Consider the following 15,125-nt stretch of genomic DNA (forward strand, 5'->3'; position numbering starts at 1 on the left):
GCACCAACGTCTCATCCACTCATTGAAACCCCTCAGCTCTGCCTGTCTCCCTGTACCTGCACATGGAACAGGAAGCATTTCTGAGAATGCTACCTTAGGGGTCCTGAAATTCAAAACGCTACCTATCAGCCTAAATTTGGCTTCCAGGACTTCCCAACTACATTTCCCCACATAGTTGGTGCTGATGTGCACCACAACAGCTGTCTCCTCCCCAGCACTGCCTAACAACAAAGTTTTTTCAAAAAGGTTCCTCATCAAAGACTCTTGAAAAAAACTTAGCAGTCATGGAGAAAAGGAACAAGTACATGTGTGGATTGGTAACTGGTTGAAGGACAGGAAACAGAGGGTAGGCATAAATTGAGAGTTTTCACAATGGAGGGAAGTAAGAAGTGATGTCCCACAGGGATCTGTACTTGGACCAGTGCTTTTTAATTTATTCATAAATGATCTAGAATTTGGGGTAAGCAGCAAGGTGGTTTGCAGATGACACCAAACTATTTAGGGTAGTTAAATCCAAAACAGATTGTGAGGAGTTCCAAAAGGATCTCTCCAAACTGGGTGAGTGGGCAACAAAATGGCAAATGAGGTTCAGTGTTGGCAAGTGTAAAGCAATGCATATTGGGGCAAAAAATCCAGATATTCACATATACACTGATGAGATCTGAGCTGTCGGTGACTGACCAGGAGAGGGATCTTGGGGTTGTGGTGGACAACTCATTAAAAGTGTTAACTCAGTGTGCATCAGCTGTGAAAAAGGTCTATTCCTTGCTAAGGATCATTCAAAAGGGGATTGAAAATAAAACTGCTAATATTATAATGCCTTATACAAAACTATGGTGCAACCACATTTGGAGTACTGCATACAATTCTGGTCACCATACTTAAAGAAGGACATTGTAGAACTGGAAAAGAAGCAGAAGAGGGCAACCAAGATGATCAAGGGACTAGAGCACCTACCTGATGAGGCAAGGCTACAACATTTGGGACTTTTTAGTTTAGAAAAAAGATGACTGCGGGGAGACGTGATAGAGGTTTATAAAATCATGCATGGTGTAGATAAAGTGGATAGAGAGAGATTTTTCTCCCTCTCGCATAACACTAGAATCAGGGGTCATCCCATTAAATCGATTGCCAAGAAATTTAGGACCAAAAAAAGGAAGTACTTTTGCACACAACACATAATGAACGTGTGGGGTTCTCTTCCACAAGATGTGTTGACAACCAACAACCTGGATGGCTTTAAGAAGGATTTGGATAACTTCATGGAGGAGAGACCTATCAACTGCTATTAGTCTGAGGGCTATAGGCCACCTCCAGCTTCAGAGGCAGGATGCCTCTGAATACCAGTTGCAGGGGAGTACCATGAGGAGAGAGGGGTTGCCCTCAATTCTTGCCTGTAGGCTTCCAGCGGTATCTGGTGGCCACTGTGTGAAACAGGATGCTGGACTAGATAGGCCTGATCCAGCAGGGCTGTTCTTATGTTATTATTATTACAATCATGCATAGAGCATTTGTCCCTCAAGGCAGTGTTTACTGGTCATAACAAGATTAATAAATTCAATATTAACCAGTACTTTTAAAATTCTCTTAACCAGAAATATAACAAATATTTACAATTGCTCTGTAAAAATACAGAATATACAGAGACACTGGCTGACATGCTGCACAGCATTATAGAGCCGTAATGCTGTGCCCTGAGGCTGCTGTGGACTAAGGCAAGCCCCAGGCCAATATTGTTCTCAAGCAGTGAATGAAGAAGCTCCCACAGGTTTCCCCCTTCCTGATAATGGGAAATCCATTGGGGCCATTCTCACAACCAGGCGGGTGGAGGGGCAGGTGCAAGGGGGAAGTCTGGTCCAACTGCCTCCCCGCCTCCCCAGACAATAGCAGAAATGTGGCTGGGGGTGCGGACCATGCTCACAGACAATCTGGAGGCCAGGGCAATGCATCCTGGCCTCCAGATATTCCACAATGCACCATGCCACGAGTGTAGTGCATTGACAGGATCCCCCAGGAGACTGACACTCTAAGCACCCATCTCTGTGTTCACTCAGGCTGTACACAGCCCGAGCTAACACACAATCCCAGAACTGGGGTAAAAATCTGGGCTAGGCAGCACTGCCCCACCGAGTTCGTGCCAGATCCCAGCGGTTCTCACATGCAGCCTAACCCAAGCTGAGCTTCCCTAACCTGGGTTAGGCCGTTTGTGAAAACAGTCTCATTGTCTGCTGCTTCAGAATAGCACTGGGGCTTGCTTTGAAGTTCTCAGCAGCCCCAGAGCACAGTATTATAGCTCCATAATGCTGCATATCATGTCAGCCACAGTCTTTCTAAAATACATTCATGTAAGAAGCATAAAAAAGATAAACAGAAGAAAAGCATGACTTGTTAGAGATTAGTCAGCCTTCACTGACTCTGTCTATCTATCTTTCTATCTATCTAGCCATCCAGACAGCCACCCACAAAACAATGACAATCAAAACAGGAAAAAAGATAGATGAACCAGGAGTTGATTTCCCCCCTCACCATTTTTTAAATAGTTGGCATTAAAAGCTAAATCCAGAAATGTAGTCCTTCTCTTCCAAATCAGTTTTGAAGACAATTGGAAAGTAATAGTCTTTAAAAGCAACATTTAAGTGTTATTACTATAATATGACGTGTAGTTCTGTTGTTGCTTACAAATACATTATTTGAATGAACAGGATTGAGCATGAATTTTCTTTTTTTCTCATTATATCTCCTTAGAAGAGTGAAAGGAAATAAAGTATTATAGATGGTTGCTGCAGCAGGCACTGTCCCTGCATATAGCTTAACAGAAGGAAGTGTTATTGCATAAAAAATGCAAAGACCCAAAGTGGAATGATTAAAACGTAAGCATTGTTCTTGTTCCTTACTGCCATGGGTTCTTTGTATTGCAACTACAGTGCATGTTCCACTGTATCACTTTGGCTGTGATGCTGCTTATACTGAGTCATCTCAGGTGATCTATATTTAGCTGGAGAGAGAGGGAGAGAGCTTTCCCTCTCTTCGAAGACAATAGTTAAAATACTATCAACCACAGAGTGATCAGGATGAGACTGATCATTTGAATTACACATCCATCTGGTTTGAAAATAGATTTTTAAGAATCCTTCTGTTTAAGTGCTGGAATATCTCATAAGGTCATTTTACATGGCAGACAAAGATTCACATATCCTTCATTTTCTGAATCAGCAATTTTCTTTCTTTTTTAAAAAAAAACGTTACTTTATAATCTGGGGCTGCTAAGAAGCTTATGCTGCCCTCTTGTTTCTGTGGACCACCTGCTAAGCTAAGGCTGGATTTTATATATTACTTCTTCCTTTGCTTTCTGATTAAATGTTACAGTATTCAATCTAGAGTTGCATTCAGATAGGTTTTCACTTGTAGTTGCATTAAAAGAAAACAATTTAAAGCAATTTAGATGCTTCCCCTTTTTCATACAGGCACGTTTATTAACAAGCCATGAAAGAGTGGAAGACATTTATTATTATTATTATTATTATTATTATTATTATTATTATTATTATTATTATTTTATTTTACAAAGTCAGACAGATGTTATTGACTGGTTTATTTTATCCAGACATCGAGTCCTTCCCAAGGACCTGGGATGCTAGAATTTTATTGTCAATGTTGTTGCTGTTGTTATAGATATCGTTGCAGAATATAGGCTGTTCCCAGTAAAGCTGCTTTTTGTAATTGGCTGATGGTGATTTCTGTTGCCCCTATGGTGTTGAGGTGCTCTTCAAGGTCTTTTGGAACTGCACCCAGGGTGCCAATGACCACTGGGATTATTTTGGTCTTTTTCTGCCACAGCCTTTCAATTTCAATTTGTAGATCTTTGTATTTTGTGATTTTTTTCCTATTTCTTTTTCTTCTATTCTGCTATCCCCTGGTATTGCTATGTCGATTATTTTGACTTGTTTTTCTTTCTTCTCCACTACAGTTATATCTGGTGTATTGTGTGGCAGATGTTTGTCTGTTTGTAGTCGGAAGTCCCATAATATTTTTACATCTTCATTTTCTTCAACTTTTTCAATTTTATGGTCCCACCAATGTTTGGCTACAGGTAGCTTGTATTTTTTGCAGATGTTCCAGTGTATCATCCCTGCTACTTTGTCATGCCTTTGTTTGTAGTCAGTCTGTGCGATCTTTTTACAACAGCTGATTAGGTGGTCCACGGTTTCATCTGCTTCTTTACAAAGGCAGCACTTGCTGTTTGTGGTGGATTTTTTTGACTTTTGCTCTTATTGCATTTGTTCCTAGTGCCTGTTCTTGTGCAGCCAGTATTAAACCCTCTGTTTCTTTCTTCAAGTTGCCATTCTTAAGCCATTGCCAGGTCTTGGTGATGTCTGATTTTCCACTTATATTGTGCAAATATTGACCATGCAGTGGCTTATTTTTCCATTTTTCTGCTCGGTTCTTGACTTGTTCTTTCTTGTAGGCCTGCTTTGTTTCATTGGTGTTGAATAGTTTCGCATTATTGACCATTTGAAGTGCATCTTCTTCACTGTCCTTGATATATTCTTCAAGGCCTCTTTTCTCCTCCTCTACTGTTTGATGGACTTGCAGCATTCCTCTTCCACCTGAGCTGCGAGGGAGGTATAGCCTATCGACATCACTGCGGGGGTGCAGAGCATGATTGATGGTCATGATTTTCCTGGTCTTACGATCTAGCGTCTCTAGCTCTGCCTGGGTCCAGTCTATTATTCCTGCAGTGTATCTGATAATAGGTATAGCCCAGGTGTTTATGGCTAGTATGGTGTTCCCGCCATTGAGTTTGGACTTTAGGATTTTTCTAACTCTCCTGTTGTATTCACTTCCATTTTTTCTTTTAACTTCAGTGTGTGTGATGTTATCAGCCTGGAGAATGCCCAAGTATTTGTAAGGTTCTTTCTCTTCCAGGTTCTTGATCTTGCTTCCATTGGGCAGTTCTATTCCTTCTGTTTTTCTTATTTTCCCTCTGTTCATTATTAATGCAGCACACTTGTCTAGTCCAAACTCCATTGCTATATCGCTACTGAATATACGGACAGTGTTTAGCAGTGATTCAATTTCTGACTGGGACTTTCCATACAACTTCAGATCGTCCATGTACAGCAGATGGTTGATTTTACTGGATGTTTTAGATGTTTGGAATCCGAGGCCTGTTTTGTTTAGTATTTGTGAAAGTGGGGTCATGGCGATTACAAACAACAGAGGGGATAGTGAGTCCCCTTGGAAAATGCCTCTTCTAATGCTAACCTGTCCAAGTGTCTCGCCATTGATTGTTAACTGTGTACTCCACATGCTCATTGCTTTTTTTATAAATATCTGAATGTTTTTGCTGACACCAGTTGTTTCTAAACATTTTAGTATCCATGTGTGAGGCAATCAAAGGCTTTCTTTTAGTCAATCCATGCAACACTTAGATTGGTTTTTCTTCTCTTGCAATTTTTGAAAATCATTTTGTCAATCAGCAGCTGGTCTTTTGTGCCTCTTATAATTATTATTATTACTACTATTATTATTATTATTAATTAATTAAATTGCCTGACACGATGAGGATAATTACTCAAAGTATTCCCATTGACATTAAAAGGACAAGTTAAGCATTTTCAATGGGACTCCTTGAGTAATTTTCCTTATGTCAACCATCTCATTTTTGAAGTGCAGATGCTCCTGCATAGAGATGTGCAAATCAATTCAAGTCAAAATGATTTGAGCTCAAATTGAGGGGATTTGAGTGATTCAAACTCAAATCACCTGATTCGAGTTTCAATCAAATTGACCCTGATTTGATCTTGAAGTGGCTTGAGTGATTCAAGTGCCCTTTTGAGTCCTATTTTTTTTCCCCTTGATGCTTGGTCTTCTGACACTGGCTTCCAACTAGCTTGAGATCTCCTTGCTCGCTGCCAAGTGGCTTGAGATCTCCTTGCTGCTTGGTTGGCCTGTTATCATTCAAATCAAGTGTTGTCATGGGCAATTGGGCCTCCATTGTCTGGGGTAGGGAGCAGGGAGGGGGAGACCAAAGGAGGGGTTTTCAAAATGTATTTAAGGGACTGCATGGAGGCAGAAAGACATAGAGCCATTTTGAGTCCCAGAAGAGAAGGATCAGAGAGACACAGCAGCAGCACTGAGAGCAGAGACTGGTTGTCTGGGCCTACCTGCCCGCCTGGCCCAGTGAGTGGAGAAATAGAGAGACAGTGCATGCCGGGCTTATGTGTCTGTATCCCCTCCCCCTTTTAATCCGCACTGTCAACAACCACTTTTATTTTCTTGTTCTTTTGTAATTGTACTAGCCCCAGTGCCTGTAACTGGGAGCTGCTTGGAATTTCTCCTTCTTATTATATGGTTGTAGCCAGCCCCCAGTGGTTTTAATAACTAGGGCGTTGTGCTGATTTTCCCCCCTAATTATTTTTAAATTGTACCAGCAGCAACCCTGGTGGCTTTAACTGGGTTCTGATGACTTTGGTCAGGTAACAGATTAGACATCTTTAAATAGGGCCTAGTTTGAGGAAAGGATTAGGTGGGTAGTGGCAGTACTGTAGGACAGGAGGGGTGTGCTTGGTTTAGAGAGGCCACAGCAATCCCCTGCCCTTTGCCTTCTCTTGTGTGGCACACAAAGCACAAATAGACCACCCCCAGCCCTACACCCCCTTAAAGACTTCTTCTCCACCACCATCAGGGTGTAAAATTTTTAAAAACCATGGTGTCTGTAGGTGTGTGAGACAGAGGCAGGAGCAGAGTGACAGGCAGAGGGAGGGGTGAAACTACTGGTCATGGTGGGCAATGGCGAGAGGGGCCTACTCCCCAATTCAGCCCCACTGTTGTAGTTGTCTGCAGGCTCTGCTTTCCAAAAGAGATTGGTCTTGCAGTATAGCCACCAGTGGCAACTGAGGTAGAATGGTGGGTGGTGGAGGTTTCTCCCCTATCAGTGAAAAAGCTCTTCCTGTGGCCATGAAGGAAGAGGTATCATCGGCTCCTAACCCAGCTAGATCACTCTCTCCATCCTCCCCCAAACCTGTTGGCAATATGACACACACACACACCTAGCATAGACTGAGGAGGAACAAGAACTACTTCCACTTCCTGGACCTTCTCAGTCCCAGACAGAGGGAGGTGGTGGTGGTGGTGGCAGCCCCCAGAATGAACCAGCAACCCCAGTACCACCACTATCAGAATGGTCCCAGACCAATAACAGCCTGGTGACCCACACCATGCTGCCTGCATCCACTGCAGGGCATGGGTAAGCAGGGGTATGGACCCCAAGCATCCTACCACAATGGGGAAGCTTCAGCACCTGCAATGGCATCACCCGGGGGTCTATGCTTCTGCTGGCAGCTATAGGCCTGGTGTGTCCTCAACTAGCAGCAAGGCACCTGCTCCCGCTCCCAATCAGGGGAAGCTGCCTGCCACTACTGGAGTGAAAAAAATGCTTCCTGCTTTCACTCAGAGAGAACATATTTGCCCCATTTCACCATCCCCCCCAAATTATTGCCAAATGGGGAGGCACAACTCACAAGTGTTGAACACTTCACAAATTTGTTTGTTTTATCATATTTCTATACCACCTGATATGTACATCTCTAGGCGGTGTATAAAATTTAAAATATTTAAAAGTCACAAATTAAAATACATGTCACAAATTAAAATACATGACAATAAAAGCAATAAAATAAAAGTTATTAAAACAAGTTTTTAAAATTATTAAAAATTAATTCTAATTAAAAGCCTGCAAAAGCAGGAGAGTCTTGAGGTTCTTCCTGAAAACAAACAAACATGTATGCTTCCACGGTGGCCAGAATAGTATATGCACAGAAATGGGAGAGTAATGAATTGCCTTCAAAAGAGGATTGGCTGATAAAAATTTTGGAATATGCGGAGATGGCAAAACTTACAACACTGATAAGAGACCAAAACTTAGAATGTTTTAAAGAAGATTGGAAACCATTTTTGTTGTATCTAAAAAATTACCTTCCTACTGTGGATCTTGCAGCAGGATTTGAAATTTTTTTTAAAATGCAGGTTGGGAAGACTAACTGTGTTTGTAAGGGTTTAAATTTATGTTTTGAATTATTATTATAGCAAGGGTAAATTTTATAGTTGATCATTCACGAAGAGAGGTGTGCGGGAAGTCCATTTTCATTTATTCTGTTTGTTATGAATGATAATAATATTATTGTTAAAATCAATAAAAATTGAATTGGGGGGGGGGGGGGACAAACAGCGAAGGAGATACTCTTATTTCAGTAAGGAACATATTCCAAAGTCCTGGGACAGCCTCAGAGAAAGCCCGGTGATGGGTCACCACCAAACAAGCCATTGGCATCTGTAACCAGACCTCTCCAGAAGATCGTAATGGGCGGCAGGGTTTATGACAAAGAAGGCATTCTCTTAAATAGCCTGGACCTAAGCCATTAAGAGCTTTATAGGTAAGAACCAGCACTTTGTAATTTTCACCCAGGAGCATATTGGCAGCCAGTGCCGTTCTTTCAAACCCAGTGTTAAATGTGTCCCAGAGATCAATCTGGCTGCTGCATTCTGTACCTATTGTAGTTTCCAGACTATGCACAAAGGCAGCCCCATATAGAGTGCATTACAGTAGTCAAGCCTGGAGGTTACCAGCATATGTACCACTGCTTTTAGGTCATTCACCTCTAGAAATGGACGTTGCTGACGTATCAGCTGAAGCTGATATTCAGTTCTCTGTTTCAGCTAATAGTCAATTAGAAATGTTTTATTGCCCTTATTGCTTTTGTGTCAAAATCTGAATTGATTTACAAAGTGTAGGCATGATCCAGCTAAAGTTAAGCAGAGATAAGTTAAACAAAATCAATGGTACGTAAATGTATTTAATTTTGGCTGTGTTGTATCTTATACTTAATTTTTAATGTATAAATTAGACATGAAGCCTGGTTTGTCTCCATTTCAAGTTACAAAGGTAGAAAATACTTATCCATTGCCTTTCTAAAGGAGGTTTTGCATCTTTATTGACTACCCATCTTTTAAAGTATCCAGCAGTTTGCAATAATAGTGTCCTTTGTCATTCTGGAGAAATGGGATTTAAATAAATAAATATCTATTCTGAACCCTACTAAATTACTTGATAGCATGACAACAACTAAAAAGCGTTTAGTAGTGAATTGCTGGTAAAATGGAATGGCCCGTTTCCATTAATATTTTCTTCATCATCAAAATGTACTCTTCCCTGTTTTGATTTTTTGTGGGTTGCCCCTGAAAGAAGTTGAAAGAGTTTCTGCACACAGGAGGGTAATGATAATCCAGGAAGAATTTAGATTAATTGGTTTTGCTTGCTTTCAGTGTCATCAATGAGGGAGGCTCGGCTGTCGTGCACTTTGGACAGGGCCTTCTCTGTTGCTGCACCCGGACTTTGGAATTCTCTCCCAGTGGCCATTTGCACCTCTGACTCCATCACAGTTTTTAGAAAGCTTGTTAAATCTTGGCTTTTTATCCAGGCCTTTACATGATTGTTTTATTGCTGCTTCTATGTGTTTTACTTACGTATCGTTTTTATGTTTGTATTTTATAGATTTTAAATTAGATTGGTTTTATATTTTTAGCTTAATATTTTTATTGTGTTTTTTTAACTTTTGTAAACTGCCTTGGGATTGTTTTTAATGAAGGCAGTATATAAATGTAACAATAAATAAAAAAATTAAAATAAATCAACAAATCTGATTGGCTAAGTAATATCTAGGGATGTGCACAAACCTGTACAGAGGCCATTTTACGGGCTTCCAAACAGGTTTGAACGACTGGCAGTTTGGGCAGTTCAAAGGTGGGGGGATACCTTTAAGGGAGGGGGAGGGTGCTCTTACCCCTCCTGCCATGTTTCCTCCGCCAATGCTACACTTCAAGCGGGTCTGGTGGGGTGGCACTGTACCTCCCTGCCAGCCCGTTGCCTCGTCGGACTGGAAGTGACAGGAAGTACCCAATGTACACGTGCACATCAAATGCAAGCACACATTATCTATCTATCTATTTATTTATTCATTCATTCATTCAATTTCTATACCGCCCTTCCAAAAATGGCTCAGGGCGGTTTACACAGAGAAATAATAAACAAATAAGATGGATCCCTGTCCCCAAAGGGCTCACAATCATCATCAATTTTATTACAGCCATTGGCCAGAAGAAATAGAAACAACAAACATAGGGGCTCACAATCTAAAAAGAAACATAAGATAGACACCAGCAACAGTCACTAGAGGTACTGTGCTGGGGGTGGATAGGGCCAGTTACTCTCCCCCTGCTAAATAAAGGGAATCACCATGTTAGAAGGTGCCTCTTTACCAAGTTGGCAGGGGTAAAGTGCCTATCGAGGTTTGGGAGCTGCATGTGCTCCCAATTTTCAGTTGTGTGGGAGCAAACAACTAGGTAGGAGGAGGGGAAGTGATTGTGTAGGAGACAGAAGCTAGGAAGGTCTGCTTTTCCTCCTACCTTGGTCAAATGCTGAGTATGAAAGCTGGGTAGGATGGTGCTGTCCTACCCAGCTCCTGTCTCCCACACAATCACTTCTCCCTCCTCCAACCTAGTTGTTTGCTCCCACACAACCAAAAATTGGGAGCACATGCAGGCTCCCAAACCTGGGTAAGGCACTTGTCCTACCCAATTTTCAGTTGTATGAACAGCCTCGGTGTGTGGAAACAATGAACAAAAACAAAAATGGTGAGCATTTAACATAAATAGTACCAGTTGCAGGGGAATAATAGCAGGAGAGATGGCATGCCCTCAACTCCTGCCTGTGGCTTCTAGCAGCATCTGGTGGGCCACTGTGTGAAACAGGATGCTGGACTAGATGGGCCTCAGGCCTGATCCAGAAGGGCTGTTCTTAAATAAGTGAATTTTCCAGGAATGGGTTTGGCTCCCTGAAAACTTTATTTTTAGCCCCAAAATCAAAATGAGTTAATATCTGGCACAGCCATAGATTTTAAATCTAGTTCTATCCTATTCTCTCTTCTAATTTGGGATGATGACAAGATAGGTCATATATAATTTTTTTTAATCACTTCTAGATTCTTAGTTTCCTTCAGGGCAGCTGTAGTGAATTCCAACATACCCTATAAGGAAACCATCTTCCCCAGCACCTGCAGTAAGGGATGAGTTGATCTGATGTGCTGAGCTTGCTTTTTTAAAATAGAGTATTCACCATTTTTTTCCTTTGCTCTGAAAACACATGGCTAACAATACTACCTGAATTCTTGCTTAATGTCTTTGTGAACAAAGGCTTGTTCCAGTGAAACAAAGAACTCTGTTTGCTCCTTGGTTTTCATTCTGCAGAACCAACATAGCAATAATTGTGCTGACTTCAGTCTTATCCACAAGAAAAATCATATATACTTTAGGAACCCTCACTGTCATGTGGTTATTATTAATTATTATTTCTTGTTTATACAGTCAGACAGGTGTTGTTGACTTGTTTGTTTTATCTAGACATCAAGTCCTTTCCAAGGACCTGGGATGGATTAATTTTATTGTTATTTATTTATTTATTTATTTAATTTTTATACTGCCCTTCCAAAAATGGCTCAGGGTGGTTTACACAGAGAAATAATAAATAAATAAGATGGATTCCTGTCCTCAAAGGGCTCACAAACTAAAAAGAAACATAAGACAGACACCAGCAATGGTCACTGGAAGTACTGTGCTGGGGCTGAATAGGGCCAGTTACTCTCCCCCTACTAAATAAAGAGAATCACCACATTAAAAGGTGCCTCTTTGCCAAGTTAGCAGGAGTGGTTGCATGATTATAATATGCCATCTGCATAAACAGCTGCTGTTTCTGTGCAAATGTTTGTATTCTTTAATCATAATCTGGCTACTGTCAGCTGCTCTGATTTGACTTAATGTTGCATTTAACCTGAACAAGTGGGATATACACAACTGCTCTTGTCTCCGGATGTTTAAAGTAATGGTTTGAGCCATTTTACGGGCCAGCAATAGGCACTGGAGTTTCTGGACAGGAGCCAGACTTCTGACTCCCACCTCCTCTGGAGAAAGCATCCTTTCCCTCCCTCTCTGGGGTGATTTTCAGACTACTTGCATTCATTTGTGCTTAAATCAGTATATACCGTGAATGTAAAATCTACATTGATTGCAATGTACATTGGATTTCTTTTCACCATCTGTCCAGCTTTAACAATGTTCACATATGGCCCAAATAGTGCAACAGGTGCTCAAAGGTGCTTTTTAAGCTGGTACTTAATAACCACTCATAGCCAAGTGACTTAACTAGAAGACAGGAAGTCCTGAGTTCAAATCTCACCTCTGCCATGAATGTAGCTTGTGACTTTAGGGAAGCCACTACCTTCAGCTATTGATCTTCAGCCCTTTATCTGTAATGTGAGAAAAATATAAAGGCTTTTCACATGATCATTTGGGAGTGATTTTGGAGGGGAAGAGCTCCTACCCTGGTTCTGAAAGGTGAGCAGAGTCCCTGTTTGGTTCTGCAAGCCCAGCTCACACACTTGTGATCAGCAATGATTTCTGTTTCAGAAACCAGGAGCTGAGCCCTCTGAGGATTGAAAGAACTATCCCAGGATGCACTGCACTGGCTGGAGACTGGAGATCCCCATTACAGCATCAAGCTGCCTCTGGTTGACCACAAGGGGAAAGGTGGCAAGCCCAGCCCTATTCAAGCCATTTTGAGGAAAGGATAATAGAGTGTTTTGTGCAGAGCAGCATATACACACATAGGAGCCCCTGTAGCCACAGTTCTCTATTACAAACATGGTGGCCAGCTTCCAGGAGTGGCTGCAAAAGGGAAATGCCCACACACAGTCAAAAACACTGAGGCAGGAAAGCCATTCTGCACTGGTAAAGAACAAGGTAGAGAAGCTTGGCTACCCACATTTGAGTGAGCTAAGTTGGAGGGATTTTTGTGGGTTCTCCTGAGCCTCCAAACCTGGGCTGCATGCCTCCAACCTTCATTTTGGTAATTGTGTGAGTAGCCCTATAGTCACAGAGTTGTTATAAGGAATACAAGATAAAGTGCTTTGAACACTCAAGCACTGATCAAATGCTAGTATCATCATCATCATCATCATCATCAAATAATCTATTTTGGTGGTACTCTTTACATTTTCTCTCCCACTGAGACTAGGGGCTGGATTGAACATGGTTGTTCCTCTCCCAAAGACTGCAACATCAAGTGGTGTCCCACACTCAGACAGAGAAGATCTAGAAAGAGAAACTATTCACACATGCAGGCAAAACCACACTAGGGAAGCCCAGCCCAGTTTTGTCTGCATGTGTGTACCACCAGGATCGGGCCCAATCCCAGCGGCACCTTGGTGGCAAACTTGCCTGAGCAGCCACCCTCTAGAATGAGGAGAGCAAGCACTCTCATAACCCCATTTCTGTGATAGTCTGCAGGGATCTCAGGCAGGGGAGGGGAGGGGGAATACCCATAATGCACCATGCACTCACACAGTGCATTATGGGAGCTCTGGGGAGCAGTGTGTTGCATCCCGGCACCCCAGCCCTCCAATCTACCGGCAGCAGCCAGTAGTCATCTGGGCCGGTGATTCGCCCACTGAAAAGGGAGCCCTTGGCTGTCTGTGGGGAGGTAAGCTCATAAGGCTTCCTCCTCACTAGGCCTCTTGCCCTTTCTCACTGTTCATGAGAAAGGGCTCAATGAATAGGCAACCTAACCTGCACAGTCCCTTTTCAAGCATGTTCTAAATGAGCATCTGTTGTATTACTCCTCAGTGTGTTACACTGGAAACCAGTTTAGTTTGCTGTGTGTTAGCTAAGAAATCTTACAGTGTAAAAGAAGTTGCCATGGGCCATGGGGTATTTGCTAAGCAAAGAGGAAGCTTACACAGGAGAGGTAAAGGGTATTTGACTCCTGACTAGCTTTGTGATCCCGAGACAAACTGCTGAACTGTGCAAATAAGTTAACCCTTGGGGATGAAACTCCTTGGCAGGTGAAAAGTGAAATGTAAATATATTTACTTCGTGAAATAAATATATGGTAGAATTAATTTTTTCCACATGGACAGGTGGAATTGGCTAGATGTGTGATATGTTGGCTTTGTAAAGCACATCCACCATATAAATGTACAAAGCAAACAAAATAATGAATAAGCAGATTTAAATGGCTTTCAAAAAAAAGACTAGATAAATTCAACATTGGGATATCTAAGGCGATTAGGCATAATATTCACAAATGCCTCAGAGGTAAAGCACACGCTTGCTTTCCATGCAAGAAGTCCCAAGTTCAGTCCCAAATATCATCAGCAGGGGAAAGTCTGTGACATAATAGGGTGGGCAGAAACCGCCACCTGACACTAATACCGGGCCAATTTGGATGACATATCTGACCAGCACAACACAATTAAAAGTATGTCCCCCATGGTTTACCGCCCCATCCCACATTCTCACATGGTGTGTGTGTGTGTGTGTGTGTGTGTGTGTGTGTGTGTGTGTGTGTGTGTAGTGTCCAAACTGCCCCTATAATGCGCTTCTAATATTCCTTAGTATTAGAACCACATGACTGGGCATTTCCATGCCCACATGAGTACATGAACAGAATGGCATGCCAGGAGGGTAGGGCAGGAAGTGCACTTTTAATTATGCAGTAGGCTGGACTGGTCAGACATATTGTCCAAACTGTCCCACTGAAAAACTGATAGCCATGGCCAAGCAGGACTCCAAGAAGTAGTGAGGGTTCCCACCCACCCACCCCAAAAATATTGCCTGCTTCTCCTTTTGCTCCCCCAGCAGATTGGAACTTTACAGCAAAGTGGCAGACAACACAGTCCTAGTATATTGTGATCCTATAGCTTGAATTAATTTCTTTTTAAAGTCTTGATTGTTTAAAGATGCCTTATTCACTCGCTCCTCTACCCCGGAACAAGCAGCAGAAGCCTGTGCAGCAAGGTCAGTATGAGACTCCTCCAGCCTCCCAGATTCCTTCCCAAACAGGAACTGGACTGGGTAAGGCCATATGTGCAACGGGGCTGCAGGGTGATCTCCCCTGCAGATTAGAGAGCCAGCATGGTGTCATGGTTAGAGTGCTGGACTAGGACCAGGGAGACTCGAGTTCAAATCCCCATTCAGCCATGAGACTTGCTGGGTGCCTCTGAGCCAGTCACTTC

At 42.2% G+C, this 15,125-nt stretch overlaps 1 long non-coding RNA gene across 1 annotated transcript in view; it reads right to left on the minus strand.

Annotated features, from left to right (window-relative positions):
• LOC128339657 (uncharacterized) overlaps positions 1-12,362 on the minus strand; it is a 31,673-nt gene extending 19,311 nt beyond the window's left edge. The window contains exon 1 of the long non-coding RNA XR_008313149.1: positions 12,290-12,362. This is a non-coding gene — a long non-coding RNA (uncharacterized LOC128339657). The remainder of the gene's footprint in view (positions 1-12,289) is intronic.
• Between the last annotated feature and the right edge of the window lie 2,763 nt (positions 12,363-15,125).

The sequence above is a fragment of the Hemicordylus capensis genome, chromosome 1 (assembly GCF_027244095.1).
Source record: "Hemicordylus capensis ecotype Gifberg chromosome 1, rHemCap1.1.pri, whole genome shotgun sequence".
NCBI classification, from domain to species: domain Eukaryota; kingdom Metazoa; phylum Chordata; class Lepidosauria; order Squamata; family Cordylidae; genus Hemicordylus; species Hemicordylus capensis.